Source organism: Chiloscyllium punctatum, chromosome 28, assembly GCF_047496795.1.
Source record: "Chiloscyllium punctatum isolate Juve2018m chromosome 28, sChiPun1.3, whole genome shotgun sequence".
Lineage (NCBI taxonomy): Eukaryota > Metazoa > Chordata > Chondrichthyes > Orectolobiformes > Hemiscylliidae > Chiloscyllium > Chiloscyllium punctatum.
In genome coordinates, this window is record NC_092766.1 from 2,532,358 (window position 1) to 2,549,243 (window position 16,886).

Genomic DNA, 16,886 nt, shown 5'->3' on the forward strand with positions numbered 1-16,886 from the left:
TCTGTCTGTGTCGATGTGAGTATCTGTGTGTGTGAGTGTGAATGTGAGTGTGTCTCTGTCTGTGCCAATGTGAGTATCTGTGTGTGTGAGTGTGAATGTGAGTGTGTCTCTGTCTGTCTGTGTCAATGTGAGTATCTGTGTGTGTGAGTGTTAATGTGAGTGTGTCTCTGTCTGTGTCGATGTGAGTATCTGTGTGTGTGTGAGTGTGAATGTGAGTGCGTCTCTGTCTGTGTCGGTGTGAGTATCTGTGTGTGAGTGTGAATGTGGGTGTGTCTCTGTCTGTGTCGGTGTGAGTATCCGTGTGTGTGAGTGTGAATGTGAGTGTGTCTCTTTCTGTCTGTGTCAATGTGAGTGTCTGTGTGTGTGAGTGTGAATGTGAGTGTGTCTCTGTCTGTGTCAATGTGAGTATCTGTGTGTGTGAGTGTGAATGTGAGTGTGTCTCTGTCTGTCTGTGTCAATGTGAGTATCTGTGTGTGTGAGTGTGAATGTGAGTGTGTCTCTGTCTGTGTCGGTGTGAGTATCTGTGTGTTTGAGTGTGAATGTGAGTGTGTCTCAGTCTGTCTGTGTCAATGTGAGTATCTGTGTGTGTGAGTGTGAACGTGAGTGTCTCTGTCTGTGTCGATGTGAGTATCTGTGTGTGTGTGAGTGTGAATGTGAGTGTGTCTCTGTCTGTGTCAATGTGAGTATCTGTGTGTGTGTGAGTGTGAATGTGAGTGTGTCTCTGTCTGTGTCAATGTGAGTATCTGTGTGTGTGAGTGTGAATGTGAGTGTGTCTCTGTCTGTGTCGATGTGAGTATCTGTGTGTTTGTGAGTGTGAATGTGAGTGTGTCTTTGTGTCAATGTGAGTATCTGTGTGTGTGAGTGTGAATGTGAGTGTGTCTCTGTCTGTGTCGATGTGAGTATCTGTGTGTGTGTGAGTGTGAATGTGAGTGTGTCTCTGTCTGTGTCGATGTGAGTATCTGTGTGTGTGAGTGTGTGAATGTGTGTGTGTCTCTGTGTCAATGTGAGTATCTGTGTGTGTGAGTGTGAATGTGAGTGTGTCTCTGTCTGTGTCGATGTGAGTATCTGTGTGTGAGTGTGAATGTGAGTGTGTCTCTGTGTCAATGTGAGTATCTGTGTGTGTGAGTGTGAATGTGAGTGTGTCTCTGTCTGTGTCGATGTGAGTATCTGTGTGTGTGAGTGTGAATGTGAGTGTGTCTCTGTCTGTGCCAATGTGAGTATCTGTGTGTGTGAGTGTGAATGTGAGTGTGTCTCTGTCTGTCTGTGTCAATGTGAGTATCTGTGTGTGTGAGTGTTAATGTGAGTGTGTCTCTGTCTGTGTCGATGTGAGTATCTGTGTGTGTGTGAGTGTGAATGTGAGTGTGTCTCTGTCTGTGTCGGTGTGAGTATCTGTGTGTGAGTGTGAATGTGGGTGTGTCTCTGTCTGTGTCGGTGTGAGTATCCGTGTGTGTGTGTGTGAATGTGAGTGTGTCTCTTTCTGTCTGTGTCAATGTGAGTGTCTGTGTGTGTGAGTGTGAATGTGAGTGTGTCTCTGTCTGTGTCAATGTGAGTATCTGTGTGTGTGAGTGTGAATGTGAGTGTGTCTCTGTCTGTCTGTGTCAATGTGAGTATCTGTGTGTGTGAGTGTGAATGTGAGTGTGTCTCTGTCTGTGTCGGTGTGAGTATCTGTGTGTTTGAGTGTGAATGTGAGTGTGTCTCAGTCTGTCTGTGTCAATGTGAGTATCTGTGTGTGTGAGTGTGAACGTGAGTGTCTCTGTCTGTGTCGATGTGAGTATCTGTGTGTGTGTGAGTGTGAATGTGAGTGTGTCTCTGTCTGTGTCAATGTGAGTATCTGTGTGTGTGTGAGTGTGAATGTGAGTGTGTCTCTGTCTGTGTCAATGTGAGTATCTGTGTGTGTGAGTGTGAATGTGAGTGTGTCTCTGTCTGTGTCGATGTGAGTATCTGTGTGTTTGTGAGTGTGAATGTGAGTGTGTCTTTGTGTCAATGTGAGTATCTGTGTGTGTGAGTGTGAATGTGAGTGTGTCTCTGTCTGTGTCGATGTGAGTATCTGTGTGTGTGTGAGTGTGAATGTGAGTGTGTCTCTGTCTGTGTCGATGTGAGTATCTGTGTGTGTGAGTGTGTGAATGTGTGTGTGTCTCTGTGTCAATGTGAGTATCTGTGTGTGTGAGTGTGACTGTGAGTGTGTCTCTGTCTGTGTCGATGTGAGTATCTGTGTGTGTGAGTGTGTGAATGTGAGTGTGTCTCTGTGTCAATGTGAGTATCTGTGTGTGTGAGTGTGTGAAAGTGAGTGTGTCTCTGTGTCAATGTGAGTATCTGTGTGTGTGAGTGTCAATGTGAGTGTGTCTCTGTCTGTGTCGGTGTGAGTATCTGTGTGTGTGTGAGTGTGAATGTGAGTGTGTCTCTGTGTCAATGTGAGTATCTGTGTGTGTGAGTGTGTGAATGTGAGTGTGTCTCTGTCTGTGTCGATGTGAGTATCTGTGTGTGTGAGTGTGAATGTGAGTGTGTCTCTGTCTGTGACGATGTGAGTATCTGTGTGTGTGTGAGTGTGAATGTGAGTGTGTCTCTGTGTCGGTGTGAGTATCTGTGTTTGTGTGAGTGTGAATGTGAGAGTGTCTCTGTCTGTGTCTGTGTGAGTATCTGTGTGTGTGTGAGTGTGAATGTGAGTGTGTCTCTGTCTGTGTCTATGTGAGTATCTCTGTGTGTGAGTGTGAATGTGAGTGTGTCTCTGTCTGTGTCAATGTGAGTATCTGTGTGTGTGAGTGTGAATGTGAGTGTGTCTCTGTCTGTGTCGATGTGAGTATCTGTGTGTGTGAGTGTGAATGTGAGTGTGTCTCTGTCTGTGTCGGTGTGAGTATCTGTGTGTGTGAGTGTGAATGTGAGTGTGTCTCTGTCTGTCTGTGTCAATGTGAGTATCTGTGTGTGTGGGAGTGTGAATGTGAGTGTGTCTCTGTCTGTGTCAATGTGAGTATCTGTGTGTGTGAGTGTGAATGTGAGTGTGTCTCTGTCTGTGCCAATGTGAGTATCTGTGTGTGTGAGTGTGAATGTGAGTGTGTCTCTGTCTGTGTCAATGTGAGTATCTGTGTGTGTGAGTGTGAATATGAGTGTGTCTCTGTCTGTCTGTGTCAATGTGAGTATCTGTGTGTGTGAGTGTGAATGTGAGTGTGTCTCTGTCTGTGTCGATGTGAGTATCTGTGTGTGTGAGTGTGAACGTGAGTGTCTCTGTCTGTGTCAATGTGAGGATCTGTGTGTGTGTGTGTGAGTGTGAATGTGAGTGTGTCTCTGTCTGTGTCGGTGTGAGTATCTGTGTGTGTGAGTGTGAATGTTAGTGGGTCTCTGTGTCGGTGTGAGTATCTGTGTGTGTGAGTGTGATGTGAGTGTCTCTCTGTGTGGGTCGATGTGAGTATCTGTGTGTGTGTGTGAGTGTGATGTGAGTGTGTCTCTGTCTGTGTCAATGTGAGTATCTGTGCGTGTGTGAGTGTGAATGTGAGTGTGTCTCTGTCTGTCTGTGTCGATGTGAGTATCTGTGTGTGAGTGTGAATGTGAGTGTGTCTCTGTCTGTGTCAATGTGAGTATCTGTGTGTGTGAGTGTGAATGTGAGTGTGTCCCTGTCTGTGTCGATGTGAGTATCTGTGTGAGTGTGAATGTGAGTGTGTCTCTGTCTGTGTCGATGTGAGTATCTGTGTGTGTGTGAGTGTGTGAATGTGAGTGTGTCTCTGTCTGTGTCGATTTGAGTATCTGTGTGTGAGTGTGAATGTGAGTGTGTCTCTGTCTGTGTCGATGTGAGTATCTGTGTGTGTGTGAGTGTGAATGTGAGTGTGTCTCTGTCTGTGTCAATGTGAGAATCTGTGTGTGATGAGTGTGAATGTGAGTGTGTCTCTGTGTCAATGTGAGTATCTGTGTGTGTGTGAGTGTGAATGTGAGTGTGTCTCTGTCTGTGTCAATGTGAGTATCTGTGTGTGTGAGTGTGAATGTGAGTGTGTCTCTGTCTGTGTCAACGTGAGTCTCTGTGTGTGTGAGTGTGAATGTGAGTGTGTCTCTGTCTGTGTCAATGTGAGTATCTGTGTGTGTGAGTGTGAATGTTAGTGTGTCTTTGTGTCGGTGTGAGTATCTGTGTGTGTGAGTGTGATGTGAGTGTGTCTCTGTGTGTGTCGATGTGAGTATCTGTGTGTGTGTGAGTGTGATGTGAGTGTGTCTCTGTCTGTGTCGATGTGAGTATCTGTGTGTGTGTGAGTGTGAATGTGAGTGTGCCTCTGTCTGTGTCGGTGTGAGTATCTGTGTGTGTGAGTGTGAATGTGAGTGTGTCTCTGTGTCGATGTGATTATCTGTGTGTGTGAGTGTGAATGTGAGTGTGTCCCTGTCTGTGTCGATGTGAGTATCTGTGTGAGTGTGAATGTGAGTGTGTCTCTGTCTGTGTCGATGTGAGTACCTGTGTGTGTGTGAGTGTCTGAATGTGAGTGTGTCTCTGTCTGTGTCGATGTGAGTATCTGTGTGTGAGTGTGAATGAGAGTGTGTCTCTGTCTGTGTCGATGTGAGTATCTGTGTGTGTGTGAGTGTGAATGTGAGTGTGTCTCTGTCTGTGTCGGTGTGAGTATCTGTGTGTGTGAGTGTGAATGTTAGTGTGTCTCTGTCTGTCTGTGTCAATGTGAGTATCTGTGTGTGTGGGAGTGTGAATGTGAGTGTGTCTCTGTCTGTGTCAATGTGAGTATCTGTGTGTGTGAGTGTGAATGTGAGTGTGTCTCTGTCTGTGCCAATGTGAGTATCTGTGTGTGTGAGTGTGAATGTGAGTGTGTCTCTGTCTGTGTCAATGTGAGTATCTGTGTGTGTGAGTGTGAATATGAGTGTGTCTCTGTCTGTCTGTGTCAATGTGAGTATCTGTGTGTGTGAGTGTGAATGTGAGTGTGTCTCTGTCTGTGTCGATGTGAGTATCTGTGTGTGTGAGTGTGAACGTGAGTGTCTCTGTCTGTGTCAATGTGAGGATCTGTGTGTGTGTGTGTGAGTGTGAATGTGAGTGTGTCTCTGTCTGTGTCGGTGTGAGTATCTGTGTGTGTGAGTGTGAATGTTAGTGGGTCTCTGTGTCGGTGTGAGTATCTGTGTGTGTGAGTGTAATGTGAGTGTCTCTCTGTGTGGGTCGATGTGAGTATCTGTGTGTGTGTGAGTGTGATGTGAGTGTGTCTCTGTCTGTGTCAATGTGAGTATCTGTGCGTGTGTGAGTGTGAATGTGAGTGTGTCTCTGTCTGTCTGTGTCGATGTGAGTATCTGTGTGTGAGTGTGAATGTGAGTGTGTCTCTGTCTGTGTCAATGTGAGTATCTGTGTGTGTGAGTGTGAATGTGAGTGTGTCCCTGTCTGTGTCGATGTGAGTATCTGTGTGAGTGTGAATGTGAGTGTGTCTCTGTCTGTGTCGATGTGAGTATCTGTGTGTGTGTGAGTGTGTGAATGTGAGTGTGTCTCTGTCTGTGTCGATGTGAGTATCTGTGTGTGAGTGTGAATGTGAGTGTGTCTCTGTCTGTGTCGATGTGAGTATCTGTGTGTGTGTGAGTGTGAATGTGAGTGTGTCTCTGTCTGTGTCAATGTGAGAATCTGTGTGTGATGAGTGTGAATGTGAGTGTGTCTCTGTGTCAATGTGAGTATCTGTGTGTGTGTGAGTATGAATGTGAGTGTGTCTCTGTCTGTGTCAATGTGAGTATCTGTGTGTGTGAGTGTGAATGTGAGTGTGTCTCTGTCTGTGTCAACGTGAGTCTCTGTGTGTGTGAGTGTGAATGTGAGTGTGTCTCTGTCTGTGTCAATGTGAGTATCTGTGTGTGTGAGTGTGAATGTTAGTGTGTCTCTGTGTCGGTGTGAGTATCTGTGTGTGTGAGTGTGATGTGAGTGTGTCTCTGTGTGTGTCGATGTGAGTATCTGTGTGTGTGTGAGTGTGATGTGAGTGTGTCTCTGTCTGTGTCGATGTGAGTATCTGTGTGTGTGTGAGTGTGAATGTGAGTGTGCCTCTGTCTGTGTCGGTGTGAGTATCTGTGTGTGTGAGTGTGAATGTGAGTGTGTCTCTGTGTCGATGTGATTATCTGTGTGTGTGAGTGTGAATGTGAGTGTGTCCCTGTCTGTGTCGATGTGAGTATCTGTGTGAGTGTGAATGTGAGTGTGTCTCTGTCTGTGTCGATGTGAGTACCTGTGTGTGTGTGAGTGTCTGAATGTGAGCGTGTCTCTGTCTGTGTCGATGTGAGTATCTGTGTGTGTGAGTGTGAATGAGAGTGTGTCTCTGTCTGTGTCGATGTGAGTATCTGTGTGTGTGTGAGTGTGAATGTGAGTGTGTCTCTGTCTGTGTCGATGTGAGTATCTGTGTGTGTGAGTGTGTGAATGTGAGTGTGTCTCTGTGTCAATGTGAGTATCTGTGTGTGTGAGTGTGAATGTGAGTGTGTCTCTGTCTGTGTCGATGTGAGTATCTGTGTGTGTGTGTGTGAATGTGAGTGTGTCTCTGTGTCAATGTGAGTATCTGTGTGTGTGAGTGTGTGAATGTGAGTGTGTCTCTGTGTCAATGTGAGTATCTGTGTGTGTGAGTGTCAATGTGAGTGTGTCTCTGTCTGTGTCGGTGTGAGTATCTGTGTGTGTGTGAGTGTGAATGTGAGTGTGTCTCTGTGTCAATGTGAGTATCTGTGTGTGTGAGTGTGTGAATGTGAGTGTGTCTCTGTCTCTGTCGATGTGAGTATCTATGTGTGTGAGTGTGAATGTGAGTGTGTCTCTGTCTGTGTCGATGTGAGTATCTGTGTGTGTGTGAGTGTGAATGTGAGTGTGTCTCTGTGTAGGTGTGAGTATCTGTGTTTGTGTGAGTGTGAATGTGAGAGTGTCTCTGTCTGTGTCTGTGTGAGTATCTGTGTGTGTGTGAGTGTGAATGTGAGTGTGTCTCTGTCTGTGTCTATGTGAGTATCTCTGTGTGTGAGTGTGAATGTGAGTCTGTCTCTGTCTGTGTCAATGTGAGTATCTGTATGTGTGAGTGTGAATGTGAGTGTGTCTCTGTCTGTGTCGATGTGAGTATCTGTGTGTGTGAGTGTGAATGTGAGTGTGTCTCTGTCTGTGTCGGTGTGAGTATCTGTGTGTGTGAGTGTGAATGTGAGTGTGTCTCTGTCTGTCTGTGTCAATGTGAGTATCTGTGTGTGTGGGAGTGTGAATGTGAGTGTGTCTCTGTCTGTGTCAATGTGAGTATCTGTGTGTGTGAGTGTGAATGTGAGTGTGTCTCTGTCTGTGCCAATGTGAGTATCTGTGTGTGTGAGTGTGAATGTGAGTGTGTCTCTGTCTGTGTCAATGTGAGTATCTGTGTGTGTGAGTGTGAATGTGAGTGTGTCTCTGTCTGTCTGTGTCAATGTGAGTATCTGTGTGTGTGAGTGTGAATGTGAGTGTGTCTCTGTCTGTGTCGATGTGAGTATCTGTGTGTGTGAGTGTGAACGTGAGTGTCTCTGTCTGTGTCAATGTGAGGATCTGTGTGTGTGTGTGTGAGTGTGAATGTGAGTGTGTCTCTGTCTGTGTCGGTGTGAGTATCTGTGTGTGTGAGTGTGAATGTGAGTGTGTCTCTGTCTGTGTCAATGTGAGTATCTGTGTGTGTGAGTGTGAATGTGAGTGTGTCTCTGTGTCAATGTGAGTATCTGTGTGTGTGTGAGTGTGAATGTGAGTGTGTCTCTGTCTGTGTCAATGTGAGTATCTGTGTGTGTGAGTGTGAATGTGAGTGTGTCTCTGCCTGTGTCAATGTGAGTATCTGTGTGTGTGAGTGTGAATGTGAGTGTGTCTCTGTCTGTGTCAACGTGAGAATCTGTGTGTGTGAGTGTGCATGTGAGTGTGTCTCTGTCTGTGTCAATGTGAGTATCTGTGTGTGTGAGTGTGAATGTGAGTGTGTCTCTGTCTGTCTGTGTCAATGTGAGTATCTGTGTGTGTGAGTGTGAATGTGAGTGTGTCTCTGTCTGTGTCAATGTGAGTATCTGTGTGTGTGTGAGTGTGAATGTGAGTGTGTCTCTGTCTGTGTCAATGTGAGTATCTGTGTGTGTGAGTGTGAATGTGAGTGTGTCTCTGTCTGTGTCGATGTGAGTATCTGTGTGTTTGTGAGTGTGAATGTGAGTGTGTCTTTGTGTCAATGTGAGTATCTGTGTGTGTGAGTGTGAATGTGAGTGTGTCTCTGTCTGTGTCGATGTGAGTATCTGTGTGTGTGTGAGTGTGAATGTGAGTGTGTCTCTGTCTGTGTCGATGTGAGTATCTGTGTGTGTGAGTGTGTGAATGTGTGTGTGTCTCTGTGTCAATGTGAGTATCTGTGTGTGTGAGTGTGAATGTTAGTGTGTCTCTGTCTGTGTCGATGTGAGTATCTGTGTGTTTGAGTGTGTGAATGTGAGTGTTTCTCTGTGTCAATGTGAGTATCTGTGTGTGTGTGAGTGTGAATGTGAGTGTGTCTCTGTCTGTGTCGGTGTGAGTATCTGTGTGTGTGTGAGTGTGAATATGAGTGTGTCTCTGTGTCAATGTGAGTATCTGTGTGTGTGAGTGTGAATGTGAGTGTGTCTCTGTCTGTGTCGATGTGGGTATCTGTGTGTGTGAGTGTGAATGTGGGTGTGTCTCTGTCTGTGTCAATGTGAGTATCTGTGTGTGAGAGTGTGAATGTGAGTGTGTCTCTGTCTGTGTTGATGTGAGTATCTGTGTGTGTGAGTGTGAATGTGAGTGTGTCTCTGTGTCGATGTGAGTATCTGTGTGTGTGAGTGTGTGAATGTGAGTGTGTCTCTGTCTGTGTCGATGTGAGTATCTGTGTGTGTGTGAGTGTGAATGTGAGTGTGTCTCTGTGTCGGTGTGAGTATCTGTGTGTGTGATTGTGAATGTGAGTGTGTCTCTGTCTGTGTCAATGTGAGTATCTGTGTGTGTGTGAGTGTGAATGTGAGTGTGTCTCTGTGTCAATGTGAGTATCTGTGTGTGTGAGTGTGAATGTGAGTGTGTCTCTGTCTGTGTCGATGTGAGTATCTGTGTGTGTGTGTGTGAATGTGAGTGTGTCTCTGTGTCAATGTGAGTATCTGTGTGTGTGAGTGTGTGAATGTGAGTGTGTCTCTGTGTCAATGTGAGTATCTGTGTGTGTGAGTGTCAATGTGAGTGTGTCTCTGTCTGTGTCGGTGTGAGTATCTGTGTGTGTGTGAGTGTGAATGTGAGTGTGTCTCTGTGTCAATGTGAGTATCTGTGTGTGTGAGTGTGAATGTGAGTGTGTCTCTGTCTGTGTCGATGTGAGTATCTGTGTGTTTGTGAGTGTGAATGTGAGTGTGTCTTTGTGTCAATGTGAGTATCTGTGTGTGTGAGTGTGAATGTGAGTGTGTCTCTGTCTGTGTCGATGTGAGTATCTGTGTGTGTGTGAGTGTGAATGTGAGTGTGTCTCTGTCTGTGTCGATGTGAGTATCTGTGTGTGTGAGTGTGTGAATGTGTGTGTGTCTCTGTGTCAATGTGAGTATCTGTGTGTGTGAGTGTGAATGTGAGTGTGTCTCTGTCTGTGTCGATGTGAGTATCTGTGTGTGTGAGTGTGTGAATGTGAGTGTGTCTCTGTGTCAATGTGAGTATCTGTGTGTGTGTGAGTGTGAATGTGAGTGTGTCTCTGTCTGTGTCGGTGTGAGTATCTGTGTGTGTGTGAGTGTGAATGTGAGTGTGTCTCTGTGTCAATGTGAGTATCTGTGTGTGTGAGTGTGAATGTGAGTGTGTCTCTGTCTGTGTCGATGTGGGTATCTGTGTGTGTGAGTGTGAATGTGGGTGTGTCTCTGTCTGTGTCAATGTGAGTATCTGTGTGTGTGAGTGTGAATGTGAGTGTGTCTCTGTCTGTGTTGATGTGAGTATCTGTGTGTGTGAGTGTGAATGTGAGTGTGTCTCTGTGTCGATGTGAGTATCTGTGTGTGTGAGTGTGTGAATGTGAGTGTGTCTCTGTCTGTGTCGATGTGAGTATCTGTGTGTGTGTGAGTGTGAATGTGAGTGTGTCTCTGTGTCGGTGTGAGTATCTGTGTGTGTGAGTGTGAATGTGAGTGTGTATCTGTCTGTGTCAATGTGAGTATCTGTGTGTGTGTGAGTGTGAATGTGGGTGCGTCTCTGTTTGTCTGTGTCGATGTGAGTATCTTTGTGTGAGTGTGAATGTGAGTGTGTCTCTGTGTCAATGTGAGTATCTGTGTGTGTGAGTGTGAATGTGAGTGTGTCTCTGTCTGTGTCGATGTGAGTATCTGTGTGTGTGAGTGTGAATGTGAGTGTGTCTCTGTCTGTGCCAATGTGAGTATCTGTGTGTGTGAGTGTGAATGTGAGTGTGTCTCTGTCTGTCTGTGTCAATGTGAGTATCTGTGTGTGTGAGTGTTAATGTGAGTGTGTCTCTGTCTGTGTCGATGTGAGTATCTGTGTGTGTGTGAGTGTGAATGTGAGTGTGTCTCTGTCTGTGTCGGTGTGAGTATCTGTGTGTGAGTGTGAATGTGGGTGTGTCTCTGTCTGTATCGGTGTGAGTATCCGTGTGTGTGAGTGTGAATGTGAGTGTGTCTCTTTCTGTCTGTGTCAATGTGAGTGTCTGTGTGTGTGAGTGTGAATGTGAGTGTGTCTCTGTCTGTGTCAATGTGAGTATCTGTGTGTGTGAGTGTGAATGTGAGTGTGTCTCTGTCTGTCTGTGTCAATGTGAGTATCTGTGTGTGTGAGTGTGAATGTGAGTGTGTCTCTGTCTGTGTCGGTGTGAGTATCTGTGTGTTTGAGTGTGAATGTGAGTGTGTCTCAGTCTGTCTGTGTCAATGTGAGTATCTGTGTGTGTGAGTGTGAACGTGAGTGTCTCTGTCTGTGTCAATGTGAGTATCTGTGTGTGTGTGAGTGTGAATGTGAGTGTGTGTCTGTCTGTGTCGGTGTGAGTATCTGTGTGTGTGAGTGTGAATGTGAGTGTGTCTCTGTCTGTGTCAATGTGAGTATCTGTGTGTGTGAGTGTGAATGTGAGTGTGTCTCTGTGTCAATGTGAGTATCTGTGTGTGTGTGAGTGTGAATGTGAGTGTGTCTCTGTCTGTGTCGGTGTGAGTATCTGTGTGTGTGAGTGTGATGTGAGTGTGTCTCTGTGTGTGTCGATGTGAGTATCTGTGTGTGTGTGAGTGTGATGTGTGTGTCTCTGTCTGTGTCGATGTGAGTATCTGTGTGTGTGTGAGGGTGAATGTGAGTGTGTCTCTGTCTGTGTCGGTGTGAGTATCTGTGTGTGTGAGTGTGTCTCTGTGTGTGTGTGAGTGTGAATGTGAGTGTGTCTCTGTCTGTGTCGATGTGAGTATCTGTGAGTGTGAGTGTGAATGTGAGTGTGTCTCTGTCTGTGTCGGTGTGAGTATCTGTGTTTGTGAGGGTGAATGTGAGTATGTCTCTGTCTGTGTCAATGTGAGTATCTGTGTGTGTGAGTGTGAATGTGAGTGTGTCTCTGTCTGTCTGTGTCAACGTGAGTATCTGTGTGGGTGTGAGTGTGAATGTGAGTGGGTCTCTGTCTGTGTCAGTGTGAGTATCTGTGTGTGTGTGAGTCTGAATGTGAGTGTGTCTCTGTGTCGGTGTGAGTATCTGTGTGTGTGAGTGTGAATGTGAGTGTGTCTCTGTCTGTGTCGATGTGAGTATCTGTGTGTGTGTGAGTGTGAATGTGAGTGTGTTTCTGTGTCGGTGTGAGTATCTGTGTGTGTGAGTGTGAATGTGAGTGTGTCTCTGTCTGTGCCAATGTGAGTATCTGTGTGTGTGTGAGTGTGAATATGAGTGTGTCTCGGTCTGTCTGTGTCGATGTGAGTATCTGTGTGTGAGTGTGAATGTGAGTGTGTCTCTGTGTCAATGTGAGTATCTGTGTGTGTGAGTGTGAATGTGAGTGTTTCTCTGTCTGTGTCGATGTGAGTATCTGTGTGTTTGTGAGTGTGAATGTGAGTATGTCTCTTTGTCGATGTGAGTATCTGTGTGTGTGAGTGTGAATGTGTGTGTGTCTCTGTCTGTGTCGGTGTGAGTATCTGTGTGTGAGTGTGAATGTGAGTGTGTCTCTGTCTGTGTCGATGTGAGTATCTGTGTGTGTGTGAGTGTGAATGTGAGCGTGTCTCTGTCTGTGTCGATGTTAGTGTCTGTGTGTGTGAGCGTGTGAATGTGAGTGTGCCTCTGTGTCAATGTGAGTATCTGTGTGTGTGAGTGTGTCTCTGTCTGTGTCGATGTGAGTATCTATGTGAGTGAGTGTGTGAATGTGAGTGTGTCTCTATGTCAATGTGAGTATCTGTGTGTGTGTAAGTGTGAATGTGAGTGTGTCTCTGTCTGTGTCGGTGTGAGTGTCTGTGTGTGTGTGAGTGTGAATGTGAGTGTGTCTCTGTGTCAATGTGAGTATCTGTGTGTGTGAGTGTGAATATGAGTGTGTCTCTGACTGTGTCGATGTGGGTATCTGTGTGTGTGAGTGTGAATGTGAGTGTGTCTCTGTCTGTGTCAATGTGAGTATCTGTGTGTGTGAGTGTGAATGTGAGTGTGTCTCTGTCTGTGTTGATGTGAGTATTTGTGTGTGTGAGTGTGAATGTGAGTGTGTCTCTGTGTCGATGTGAGTATCTGTGTGTGTGAGTGTGTGAATGTGAGTGTGTCTCTGTCTGTGTCGATGTGAGTATCTGTGTGTGTGTGAGTGTGAATGTGAGTGTGTCTCTGTGTCGGTGTGAATATCTGTGAGTGTGAGTGTGAATGTGAGTGTGTCTCTGTCTGTGTCAATGTGAGTATCTGTGTGTGTGTGAGTGTGAATGTGAGTGTGTCTCTGTCTGTCTGTGTCGATGTGAGTATCTGTGTGTGAGTGTGAATGTGAGTGTGTGTTCTTGTGTCTGTGTCGATGTGAGTATCTGTGTGTGAGTGTGAATGTGGGTGTGTCTCTGTGTCGGTGTGAGTATCCGTGTGTGTGAGTGTGAATGTGAGTGTGTCTCTGTCTGTCTGTGTCAATGTGAGTGTCTGTGTGTGTGAGTGTGAATGTGAGTGTGTCTCTGTCTGTGTCAATGTGAGTATCTGTGTGTGTGAGTGTGAATGTGAGTGTGTCTCTGTCTGTCTGAGTCAATGTGAGTATCTGTGTGTGTGAGTGTGAATGTGAATGTGTCTCTGTCTGTGTCGGTGTGAGTATCTGTGTGTGTGAGTGTGAATGTGAGTGTGTCTCTGTCTGTCTGTGTCAATGTGAGTATCTGTGTGTGTGAGTGTGAACGTGAGTGTCTCTGTCTGTGTGTGTGTGAGTGTGAATGTGAGTGTGTGTCTGTCTGTGTCGGTGTGAGTATCTGTGTGTGTGAGTGTGAATGTGAGTGTGTCTCTGTCTGTGTCAATGTGAGTATCTGTGTGTGTGAGTGTGAATGTGAGTGTGTCTCTGTGTCAATGTGAGTATCTGTGTGTGTGTGAGTGTGAATGTGAGTGTGTCTCTGTCTGTGTCGGTGTGAGTATCTGTGTGTGTGAGTGTGATGTGAGTGTGTCTCTGTGTGTGTCGATGTGAGTATCTGTGTGTGTGTGAGTGTGATGTGTGTGTCTCTGTCTGTGTCGATGTGAGTATCTGTGTGTGAGTGAGTGTGAATGTGAGTGTGTCTCTGTCTGTGTCGGTGTGAGTATCTGTGTGTGTGAGTGTGAATGTGAGTGTGTCTCTGTGTGTGTGAGTGTGAATGTGAGTGTGTCTCTGTCTGTGTCGATGTGAGTATCTGTGAGTGTGAGTGTGAATGTGAGTGTGTCTCTGTCTGTGTCAATGTGAGTATCTGTGTGTGTGAGTGTGAATGTGAGTGTGTCTCTGTCTGTGTTGATGTGAGTATTTGTGTGTGTGAGTGTGAATGTGAGTGTGTCTCTGTGTCGATGTGAGTATCTGTGTGTGTGAGTGTGTGAATGTGAGTGTGTCTCTGTCTGTGTCGATGTGAGTATCTGTGTGTGTGTGAGTGTGAATGTGAGTGTGTCTCTGTGTCGGTGTGAATATCTGTGAGTGTGAGTGTGAATGTGAGTCTGTCTCTGTCTGTGTCAATGTGAGTATCTGTGGGTGTGTGAGTGTGAATGTGAGTGTGTCTCTGTCTGTCTGTGTCGATGTGAGTATCTGTGTGTGAGTGTGAATGTGAGTGTGTCTCTGTCTGTGTCGATGTGAGTATCTGTGTGTGTGAGTGTGAATGTGAGTGTGTCTCTGTCTGTGTCGATGTGAGTATCTGTGTGTGTGTGAGTGTGAATGTGAGTGTGTCTCTGTCTGTGTCGATGTGAGTATCTGTGTGTGTGAGTGTGTGAATGTGAGTGTGTCTCTGTGTCAATGTGAGTATCTGTGTGTGTGAGTGTGAATGTGAGTGTGTCTCTGTGTCAATGTGAGTATCTGTGTGTGTGAGTATGAATGTGAGTGTGTCTCTGTCTGTGTCGGTGTGAGTATCTGTGTGTGAGTGTGAATGTGAGTGTGTCTCTGTCTGTGTCGATGTGAGTATCTGTGTGTGTGTGAGTGTGAATGTGAGTGTGTCTCTGCCTGTGTCGATGTTAGTGTCTGTGTGTGTGAGTGTGTGAATGTGAGTGTGCCTCTGTGTCAATGTGAGTATCTGTGTGTGTGAGTGTGAATGTGAGTGTGTCTCTGTCTGTGTCGATGTGAGTATCTATGTGAGTGAGTGTGTGAATGTGAGTGTGTCTCTATGTCAATGTGAGTATCTGTGTGTGTGTGAGTGTGAATGTGAGTGTGTCTCTGTCTGTGTCGGTGTGAGTATCTGTGTGTGTGTGAGTGTGAATGTGAGTGTGTCTCTGTGTCAATGTGAGTATCTGTGTGTGTGAGTGTGAATATGAGTGTGTCTCTGACTGTGTCGATGTGGGTATCTGTGTGTGTGAGTGTGAATGTGAGTGTGTCTCTGTCTGTGTCAATGTGAGTATCTGTGTGTGTGAGTGTGAATGTGAGTGTGTCTCTGTCTGTGTTGATGTGAGTATTTGTGTGTGTGAGTGTGAATGTGAGTGTGTCTCTGTGTCGATGTGAGTATCTGTGTGTGTGAGTGTGTGAATGTGAGTGTGTCTCTGTCTGTGTCGATGTGAGTATCTGTGTGTGTGTGAGTGTGAATGTGAGTGTGTCTCTGTGTTGATGTGAGTATCTGTGTGTGTGTGAGTGTGAATGTGAGTGTGTCTCTGTCTGTGTCAATGTGAGTATCTGTGTGTGTGTGAGTGTGAATGTGAGTGTGTCTCTGTCTGTCTGTGTCGATGTGAGTATCTGTGTGTGAGTGTGAATGTGAGTGTGTCTCTGTCTGTCTGTGTCGATGTGAGTATCTGTGTGTGAGTGTGAATGTGGGTGTGTCTCTGTCTGTGTCGGTGTGAGTATCCGTGTGTGTGAGTGTGAATGTGAGTGTGTCTCTGTCTGTCTGTGTCAATGTGAGTGTCTGTGTGTGTGAGTGTGAATGTGAGTGTGTCTCTGTCTGTGTCAATGTGTGTATCTGTGTGTGTGAGTGTGAATGTGAGTGTGTCTCTGTCTGTCTGTGTCAATGTGAGTATCTGTGTGTGTGAGTGTGAATGTGAGTGTGTCTCTGTCTGTGTCGGTGTGAGTATCTGTGTGTGTGAGTGTGAATGTGAGTGTGTCTCTGTCTGTCTGTGTCAATGTGAGTATCTGTGTGTGTGAGTGTGAACGTGAGTGTCTCTGTCTGTGTCAATGGGAGTATCTGTGTGTGTGTGAGTGTGAATGTGAGTGTGTGTCTGTCTGTCTGTGTCGATGTGAGTATCTGTGTGTGAGTGTGAATGTGGGTGTGTCTCTGTCTGTTTCGGTGTGAGTATCCGTGTGTGTGAGTGTGAATGTGAGTGTGTCTCTGTCTGTCTGTGTCAATGTGAGTGTCTGTGTGTGTGAGTGTGAATGTGAGTGTGTCTCTGTCTGTGTCAATGTGAGTATCTGTGTGTGTGAGTGTGAATGTGAGTGTGTCTCTGTCTGTCTGTGTCAATGTGAGTATCTGTGCGTGTGAGTGTGAATGTGAGTGTGTCTCTGTCTGTGTCGGTGTGAGTATCTGTGTGTGTGCGTGTGAATGTGAGTGTGTCTCTGTCTGTCTGTGTCAATGTGAGTATCTGTGTGTGTGAGTGTGAACGTGAGTGTCTCTGTCTGTGTCAATGTGAGTATCTGTGTGTGTGTGAGTGTGAATATGAGTGTGTGTCTGTCGGTGTCGGTGTGAGTATCTGTGTGTGTGAGTGTGAATGTGAGTGTGTCTCTGTCTGTGTCAATGTGAGTATATGTGTGTGTGAGTGTGAATGTGAGTGTGTCTGTGTCAATGTGAGTATCTGTGTGTGTGTGAGTGTGAATGTGAGTGTGTCTCTGTCTGTGTCAGTGTGAGTATCTGTGTGTGTGAGTGTGATGTGAGTGTGTCTCTGTGTGTGTCGATGTGAGTATCTGTGTGTGTGTGAGTGTGATGTGTGTGTCTCTGTCTGTGTCGATGTGAGTATCTGTGTGTGTGTGAGTGTGAATGTGAGTGTGTCTCTGTGTGTGTGTGAGTGTGAATGTGAGTGTGTCTCTGTGTCGATGTGAGTATCTGTGTGTGTGAGTGTGAATGTGAGTGTGTCTCTGTCTGTGTCGATGTGAGTATCTGTGTGTGTGTGAGTGTGAATGTGAGTGTGTCTCTGTGTCAATGTGAGTATCTGTGTGTGTGAGTGTGAATGTGAGTGTGTCTCTGTCTGTGTCAATGTGAGTATCTGTGTGTGTGTGATTGTGAATGTGAGTGTGTCTCTGTCTGTGTCGATGTGAGTATCTGTGTGTGTGAGTGTGTGAATGTGAGTGTGTCTCTGTGTCAATGTGAGTATCTGTGTGTGTGAGTGTGAATGTGAGTGTGTCTCTGTCTGTGTCGATGTGAGTATCTGTGTGTGTGAGTGTGTGAATGTGAGTGTGTCTCTGTGTCAATGTGAGTATCTGTGTGTGTGAGTGTGAATGTGAGTGTGTCTCTCTCTGTGTCGGTGTGAGTATCTGTGTGTG